Raw genomic sequence first — 9981 nt, forward strand, 5'->3', positions numbered from 1 at the left:
CTTGGTTTTATTTAAGTATAAAGCATAGCAAGAATACATTCTTTTACACACATTTTATTTGAATAGTAATAGGTGATTTTACGTACAGTGCTTATTAGCCCTTTTTGTCAACTAGAGAGGAAAAGAAAGGTTTCTTATGATGGTAGAACAAAGATAGCCTATGACATTCCCTGGCAATGGCACTGTGTTTAATTACCGTGCATAATGTTACATGAATGAGTCGCTTCTCTGTTGCTGGTCCATCAACCCCCCTGAACAAGAGGGGGATGTTGCATAATCATGCTCTACCATATAGAGTTAGTGAATGCACTTACACTACCTCTACCTTGTGTTCAGTTTCATTTCCCAAATCCTTTACAGATTCCAGATGAAATGAGAGGGCCTTTTGTAAATACAAATTGTTTAAGAAAGTGGTTCTTCTTAACAATTTCACAGGACACCTGAAAATTATCTGAAATGACAAAATATTCACATCTAGTTTCTCTCTGTCTGTCTGTCATTGTCCATAGTTATTATCTGATGCATGGGCCAGCACACATACTGTATTAATCTAATCTTATGAGAAGGTTCTCATATAAAAAAAAAACTGCTACGAGGCACTAAGTCAAATGGAGTTGTTTGGTGATGCTTAAAATTCAAGAGAGCTTTATTACAGTACCGGAGACCATCAGGTAGTCACGCCCTCAGAATATCAAGACAAAGGCAACTCAAGCCCTTTTATACCATCTCAACAGAATCTTCAGCCACACAAGCATATCTCACTCATAGCAAAACCAGTTGAAACCTTAGTTTATGTTAACTTATGAACAGGGTTGGGTCAGATTACTTTGAAATGTAATCCATTACTGACTACAAATTACATGGTAATTTTTGTAATCAGTAACGTAATCAGTTGGATTACCAAAAACATATAACATAATCTGATTACTTTAGGATTACTTTTAGATTACATCAAATAAATATGCCCATTAAGTAAAAGACACCACCACAGAATTGATGAAAGAATTCTCATTCTATTTTTCTCCACTCTTCTCCAAACATGTAGCCTGGCGGGCCATCCTATATCATTGAAATGTATAGTTAGTCAGGGGGCCTATGTGGTTTCTGTGGGATTGAAATGTTAATTTTTGGAGAGTGGTTGGACTGTCTTTAGAGGTCATTGAACATGGAGAAAAATTATGTCTCCATTTTTTTACCTGTTTTAACCCTATTTTTGTGAATTTGTATATTTCACTATAATTAACACCATACATTTAGCCTAAATCACTGGCTATGTTGAATAAAGTTCACAAAACAGTATGATTGTATGTCAGTATTATGATTGTATGTCAAACAATTAGAGATAAGATCAATAACCAGTTTCAGTTTCACCAAATACACATACTCCATTGCTGAAAGATAGCAAAATCACAGATGAGACCTCAAACAACATTTACTTCATTTACATATACACAACATATTAGATCTCACCTCCACAATTTCCTCATCAAAATCTACAACTAGTCTACTAAACCTTATTCCTACTCACCTTCTTAAGACTGCTCTCCCCTTCCTGGATAATGTTTTGCTCTAGATTATAAATAATTCAATGCTATCAGGGCATGTACCACAGTCGTTTAAGACATCTGTTATTAAGCCCTCCCTCAAAAAACCTAGCCTTGTATCGATACTGCCTTTGACACTATAGACAATGACATACTACTTAGGCTTGAAAATTTGATAGGCATCAAAGACTCAGCACTCGCTTGGTTTAGATCAGTGTTTTTCAACCACTGTGCCGGGGCACACTAGTGTGCCGTGAGAGATCATCAGGCGTGTCGCAGAAAATTACCCAAATGTCACTCACTGGTCCAGAAAAGCAACTGTTGCATCAAAGAATTTATAACCACATACTCTCATTGATTGTATGATAGCACTATTTGTGGTATGCAGGCATTGTACAACGGGGGCCCCATATCCAGTATTCACAGAATCATCACATATCCAGTTCAAAACAACAATTAAATTAGATATAGTCACCTACAAATGAAACAGAGGGCGCTTATTGAGCAGGTCTTGCATAGAAGCCATAGGCCATATCTGTGTATTATTTGAAATTTTAAGCTATGGTATGTTTATTTTTTCTTCACACAGGATTAGTGTGTTAGTGTGTCGTGGGACATTTTAAGTGTCAAAAGTGTGCCGTGGCACAAAAAAGGTCGAAAAACACTGGTTTAGATCATACCTTCCTAACCGTCAACAATTTGTACAGGTCCATAATAAACCATCTACCCAGATTATGGTAAAATGTGGAGTGCCTCAAGGCTCAGTACTGAGGCCCCTGTTGTTTAGCAGATGATACATAACTATACCTTTCCATAAAACCTGATGAATTAACACCGTCAAACTTGACACATGTATAAGAGATATAAAGACATGGATGACGAATAATTTCCTGCTTTTGAACTCAGATAAAACAGAAGTCATGGTTTTAGGTTCTAAAAAGATGAGGGATATCCTATCCACATCACAGGCTACATATAGTGATCTTCCACTGACCTCATCCACAAGTGTTAAAAACCTAGGAGTTATAATTGACCAGGACCTAGCAAGTAATCACATAAAACAGATCACCAAAACTTAATTTTACCATTTAAGGAACATTTCAAAGATAAGGAAGTCCTTATCCTTACCAGATGCCGAGAAATTAATGTTTTGTCATCTCAAGGATAGACTATTGCAATGCTATTGCAATGCTATTATGCTGGCTACCTGTTAAAAGTCATTGACTTCAAAATATTACTTATAGTTCTTGGTTGGTTGCCTGCATTGAAAGAGGACACCTCATGAAGACGCTCTTTTGTCTGCTTCTGACAGAAGAAGCACTTATCTATGCTGGCAGCAGCTGCTGCTGAACAAGTGTCCCTCTAGATGGACCTGATGCAGTTGCAGGTGTTGCTGCAGGTTCAGAAGATGGTCTACCGCGTCTTTTCTGAAGACACTGAGTCCTGCCTGCTTCACATGATTTCTAGTAGCGAATCTTAGCATGCTGCAGATGCTCACTGTTACAGGTGGATTTGTAGCAGTTCCTGTGCCAAACTGCTTTGTTCTGTTGTAAAATAACTGCACTGTAACAATGTAATCGTTGGCTGATCTGTGATACCCATCTCCATACTGGACAAAAACAAGAAATTTGGCATCTGTCTCTAGTGATGGGTCATTCACCAGTCCACACTCAGTGTTGTGTCTGAACGCGTTCATTGAACGAAAGTTCATGAACTCGTTCATATTTTGACCGAACTTGAACTGAACGTCCTGCATTACTGCCTGATGAACGTTACTGTGAACTCGTTCATTCTGGTGTCTGTGAACGGCACGCTCTTTCAGTTTAACTTCGTTCAATAGGGTGCCAGATTTCTACACAGCCTTCCACATGAAAACCCGGCTAAAACACACCGTAAAAAGGCCTTAATATGGCAGCATGCAGGTCACCATTTCTCAAACTATGGGCCGCGGTCCGCAACGTGGACAATGCTGGTCTGCAGAGTGAAATTATTCCCGGGACATCGTCTGATTATTTGCTGCGCAATTGATCAAGGAACCGCGGACAGAAAAAGAAAACAAACGTTTCTGCAATTAGTAGGAAATACTTGTTAATTTGGTGTCATCAAACATAGAGGCATAGAATTAAGTCGTGGTATGAGCGTTTATTCAATGCATGCGTGTGCACGTTGGTAGCAAAGCTAAGCTCAACCTATTGGAAGGCTATTTAATTATGAAACGACATTTAATAGAACGAGGTGGATTTACGCAACTTCCATAAAAACAGAGCACAGACTATATAAAACACTGTCTAGCATTAAGTATTAAAGTCAGCCAAAAGCTATTAATTAGTCTTAGTTAAAGATAGCTAAAGATCTCCAGATCAGTGATTTACGCATGATCTGATCCGCCATTTACCATTCACAAAAGCTGGTTGTGTTTCCTGAATCCTTACAATCAGGCATTCAAATGAAATGTATTTAAATAGCATATAAATATTCTATCAGTGTATGATGCTTGCATGAGGGAAAGATCCCAAAACAACGGCACCCATATAATTGCTTTTGTTTTGAGAAGTATTTCTCATGCAAGCATCATCCAACAATGCAAAAACATTGCAGGCCTAATTATATTTTACAGTAGTAAAGCAGTACTCTGATGTGCATGTTTTCACAAACTTTTGTGAACAATCTTAGCACTTTAAACATTGACTGTTTTGAAGTGCATGTATAGCAATATAGTATAAAAATAATAATAATTGTGATATCATTATAATTTGATGGGGGGTGGGAGGAGGGGGTGGGTTCATGTAGGTGGGCCCTATGACCCCAAAGTATGCCTTGACTGGGCCTCAGGTCAAAGAAGTTTGAGAAAGGCTGATGTAGACGACAAAGCAGCAAGGAGGCGTCGTATGATCGATCATTTAAACAAGTTTTATGACAAGGTCGGTGAGGATGGGAAAAATCGTACATTTCTGTGCAAACTTTGCCCGCACTTCAGTCACATCCACAGCAAACCTGAAACGGCACATTGAACTGAAGCACCTGGCTAGCCTTTCAAGGTATGTGCAAGCCAATACAAAATCAAAAGACTGTCAAGACAGATCCTCAATCCAAATTAACTGCATTCTATATGGGCTGTGGCAATAATTTTGAAAAATAATAGCTCGCAGCAACATATGAAAAAAAAAAAAGAACTATGAACTAGTTCATTTTTGGAAAGTGTGAACTTAGTTCAAAATTTTGAATTATGAACTATGAACTGAACTAGTTCATTTTAAAATTTGTGAACTGAACTTTGAACTAGTTCACGTAGAAAGTGAACTTTCCCAACACTGTCCACACTTATCTGCACTGGATACATAGCCCAAAATCTGTTTCTTTTAGAATATGTGTGCCATCACCTGACTAACAGAAAGACACACCTCAGAAACTATACTGTGCCACCATGAACTATGAAAATGTGCTTGCTCAAATGTAGAAGGCTAGAAGGTCACTAATATCACCAACCATGAAGAACAGAGCACTATGTGCTTCAAGTTATTCGATATTCTAAATTCTATCACTGCCAGTTATCAACAGCCAACTGTCACTGGTAGTCAGGGATGGATTACTGCACGGGCCTACCAGGCCCAAACCCAGAGGCCCAAGGAGTCAGAGGGCCCAAGCCATTGCATGGAATCATTGCCTCAATATCAACACATCATATCAACACATAGGCTATGAATCTGATTGAAATAAAGTATTGGCCATCGCCAAAATGCACCAGAATACAGGAAATCACATCAAATAAATTTAAAAAAATGTCCCCCGCAACAATTAGTGGGGGGCCCTTAATACATCTGGGCCCAGGGGCCTGAAAGTTCATAATCCGTCCATGCTGGTAGTGTCTCTCTTTCTCTTTCTCTCTCTTACACACACACACACACCTGTCTGTTTGTCTAGCTGATCCTTTATCCTTTCTTTTCTTCACACTTAGGCTTAGGAAGGCCTTACAGACTTCAGCTGGTACTACAGCGGGGAAAATAAGTATTGAACACGTCAACATTTTTTTCAGTAAGTATACTTCCAATGAGGCTACTTGCATGAAATTTTCACCAGACATTAGTATTAACTCAGATAATCCACCCATATAAAAAAAATCCAAACATTAAAGTCCATAGGTAGAGTTATGTGTAATAAAGTGGAATGACACAGGAAAAAAGTATTGAACACGCCTGCTGAAATTTCTTGTGGAAAAGCCTTTATTCGTAATGACAGCTTCAAGGCATTTCCCGTATGACGAAACTAACCAGTTACAGTATTCTGGTGTGATTTTGGCCCATTCTTTTCAACAGATAGTCCTTTAATATTGAAGATTCCAGGGATCCCTCTTGTGAATCCTGATCTTTAGTTAACTTCCAAAACTGTTCAATTGGATTGAAGTCAGGGCCTTGATTTCCTTTCTCTGAAACCAATTGAGAGTTTCCTTTGCTGAATGGTTTGGATCATTGTCCTGCTGGAAGGTCTAGCCATGTCTCATCCTCATCATCCTGGTGGATGGTCAAGATTCGCCCAGACCAAAATGACTCAATTCATCATTCCTTCAACTGTATGAAGTCTGCTAGTATCATGAGATGAAAGACAACCCCACACCATGATGCCACCACCTCCAAACCTCACTGTTGGTAGGGTATTTTTAGGGTGATGCACAGTGCCATTTCTCCCCCAAATATGGTGTGTAGTATGACATCCAAAAAGTTCAATTTTGCTCTCGCCTGACCAGAATACATTCTCTCAGTATTTCATAGGATTGTCCAAATGTTGCGTAGCAAACTTTTAACGAGCTTTGACATGTTTTTCTTCAGCAATAGAGTCATGCGGGATGAGCGTGCATAGAGGCCATGGCAGTGGAGTGCATTACCTATGATTTTCTCTGTAACAACTGTACCAAGTCTTTCTGGAGCTTTCTCAGAGTGGTCCTTGGCTCTTGGGCTACTCTTCTGACTATCCTTCTGACTTCCTGGTCAGAAATCTTGCAAGGAGAGCCTGTGCATGGCCAGTGATGATGCAGTGATGTTCCTTCCACTTGCAGATAATGGCTCCAATACTGCTTGCTGGATGCTTCGGAGGTTTTGATGTGCATCTGTAACCAGTTCCATTGATATGTTTTGCAACAATAAGGTTGCAAAGGTCTTGGGAGAGCGCTTTGCTTTTACCCATTATGAAATGTTTCTTGTTTGACACCTTGGTAACAAAAAACCTTTTTATAGCCCACCAGTATGTACTAACCCAGCTTATATCAATTTGCACAGATAGGAGGGATAATTTCTCTAACTACTTATAGATTCCAGTTCGTTCCTTGCCATTTCTTGCCTTTGAGTACTGCTTTTTCTTAGCGTGTTCAATACTTTTTCCCTGTGCCATTCCACATTTTTACTCATAACTCTACTTTTAGACATTAATGTTTGGGTTTTTATATATGTGTGGATTACCTAAGTTAATACTAATGTCCAGTGAAAATTTCATGCGAATAGCCTCACTGGAAGTATACTTACTGAAAAAAATATTGACGTGTTCAATACTTATTTTCCCCGCTGTATGTAAAAGTCTATTAAACTTGATTTAACAGAGATCTCTGCACTTTGTGCTCTGAAAAAATGTTTTATAATGTTGTATTGTTTATGTGGTCCACTTTTGCACACTACCTTGTAGAATATCTTTGCTTTTTGGCACCAAACCCTATGCTATAATACCAGCAATGTGAGGTTTATGGACAAAACACCAAATTTGACCTTTTCTGAATTTGACCTTTGATTTGGGTCCTTCAAAACCTTCAAAAAAAAATGGAGACATGTTTTTTTTTACTCTTAAGAACCCCTAGAACAAAGATATAATACTCTCCAAAAATTAACATGCGAATCCCACAAGCCCCCAAATTAGACACATAGGCCCCCCTAGTAAGTCTGGAATCGACCCATTCACCTCGCTTAATCCAAGGGGCGGGCAGAGAATTGTCTTTCAAACTGCCTAGGCATGCAATAGGCCAGCGCTACGACCATATCCGTATCCGGTCGGCAAAACGGCAAATACATCCTTCTTCGAAAGGAATGACTTAAGTGCATTGTGTTGCTCAACTTTCAAAGAAAAGTAAAAGTCCAACTCCTCCAAAGTTGAAGCCAACGCCGATTCAAACAACCGCTCTTCGTTCGCCATAGCCACCTTCCTTGTTGTTCACCGTCGCAGGAAATCTGTCATCCTGTTAAGCCCGCCTTAAGACTCTCTAACAAAATAGAGCGCTGTGATTGGATGACGTCCACGGCGTCAGCCAATAGAAATCCCTATGGTTTGATACTAGACGCACAGGCTGAGCAAATTAATTTGCCGCCGCTAGGGTGCGTCTAGATTTCTAGGCTACCAAACATGCACAACTCAGCTTAACCTTTATAAGGGCACACACATTTTTTTGATCCAGGGACATGGCCTGAGATTGGCCTAAAAAAGGGAAGCATTAAACCCAAATGACACCATGTCAATTTCATTTGTGGGGGTGAGAAAATTATTATTTTGGGATGTTTTTCAACCAGGGCGACCTGGTGACTTTATCAAAGTAAACAGTAACACTAAAACAAGAGGCTACATTAAGATTAGGAGGAAAAGATCAGGCAGTGTGCCGAGAAACCTGCCCCAATAGTATGTAAGTTAGTAAGTAAGTATATCTTTTGATCCCGTAAGGGACATTTGGTCTCTGCATTTATCCCAATCCGTGAATTAGTGAAGTCGAACCGGCAAGCCCGAAGGCCGAAGCCCTAACCAGTAGGCCATGGCTGCCCCAAAAGGCAGCATTTAAACATTAAACCACACAATGATCCAAAACATACAGCCAAACAAGGCAAGAAATGGTTAACAGAGAACAAGGCCGTAGTCATGATGTCAACATTGGGGGGGACCAAATCTGTGGTGGGGTCTGAGGGACCCCCAAACAGAATTTCAATACATTTCCTACCATGCAAAAAATATTATTAAAAATCACAAACAAGTCGTTAGTTAAGTCAGTCAATTAGGGTATTCCAAACATTTGACGGACATAGCATGGCATGAATGGATTATGAACCCCTGGGCAGAGATGCCCCCCCCCCCACCTCTCCTCCAGATAGAGGGGTCCTGAGGCATTCTCCCATAGAAGATTTTTTTACTTCACACAGAGGCTTGGGCAGGGCCACCTGAGCTCTTGGGCCCTGAAGTAGGCCCATAGGCCCATTCAGTAATCCATCCCTGGACCTGTGGTATGACTCCATTTGTCTTCGAAATTTATACTTTAAAATAAATTACAAACTAGAGTATCTTTGTTAAGCTCTATATTACACATGTGGTTCTTTGACTTGTTACTTACTGTACACCTAAAGATTTTTTTTAACTAAGGCTTAGAGTCATAGGTTTGGACCTATAACCTAATAAGATTTTGTCTTTTAATTTAGATTGTATTATGCTGGTGGCTACTCACATAATTTTAACGTAGTTTAAAAGTGACAGGATTCAGGAATAGGCTACTAAGGCCCCTCTTCTGTCTGACTCACGTTAGCCTACCCCCTGCATTAGGCTATAGACTGACGTTTTGTGCCAACAACATGTAGAAACACTAGGCCTACTACAGCCTTTGGTGAATGGAGGTGCAAATTCCTTTCTTTAGTTATTGTCCGCGATTCACATTAACTGTAGGCTATCAACGCCAGTGCATTGTGAATGTCTTTTTCAACTTGTGTGCCGTCGCCACATTTGAATCCTACGTTTTGCCTGCATGGATGCGCGATTGAGTGCACATTTAAATAATTTGCAAGATGCAATAACCATTTCGAAGAGGGCTATAAACGGTAATTTCTGGCATTACTACTAGCATATGAATGCAGTATTTATGTTGAAAGACATGTGAAAGAAATTAATGACACAGGCGTGCACAAATGAATCATTTAAAAATATAACGTTTCACTTTCGCTATCATTGCGAGAATAGGCTACAATATGGAAAATGTTTCAAAGTTCCCATTGAGTCTGATCAGCTCCAAAAATGTATGGGATGTCCTTAGCCTGTGCTACACCTTTCCAACAAGTTTTGTAAAAATTGTACCGGGAGCTTTTGCGATATTGTTGACAGCCTTACCTCACTGCAGTAGGGTGCAGTAAATGGAAGCTTTTAACAGCGCACGCCACTAACGAAAAACGGAAAACTACTGGGCAAACCACTGAGGGGTGTAGGCTACTCTGGAACCATCATTAGGTCACTAATTTGTGCGTTATTTAATATTTACGTTTAATTACATTTCAGATGCGTGTTGGTTTCCTGTAGGCCTAGTCTTTTTTCTTTATTTATTTTTCCGTATATTGGGGGGGACATTTTGGTCATATTTGAATATTGGGGGGGACACGTCCCCTTCAATGTCTATGGTGACTACGGCCCAGAGAACCATATCAACATTTTAGAGCGG

This window comes from Alosa pseudoharengus, unplaced genomic scaffold, assembly GCF_046254945.1.
Source record: "Alosa pseudoharengus isolate Yale_2024_CS ecotype anadromous, Long Island Sound unplaced genomic scaffold, YU_APseudo_1.1 YU_APseudo_1.1_scf_9, whole genome shotgun sequence".
Classification (NCBI taxonomy): Eukaryota; Metazoa; Chordata; class Actinopteri; order Clupeiformes; family Clupeidae; genus Alosa; species Alosa pseudoharengus.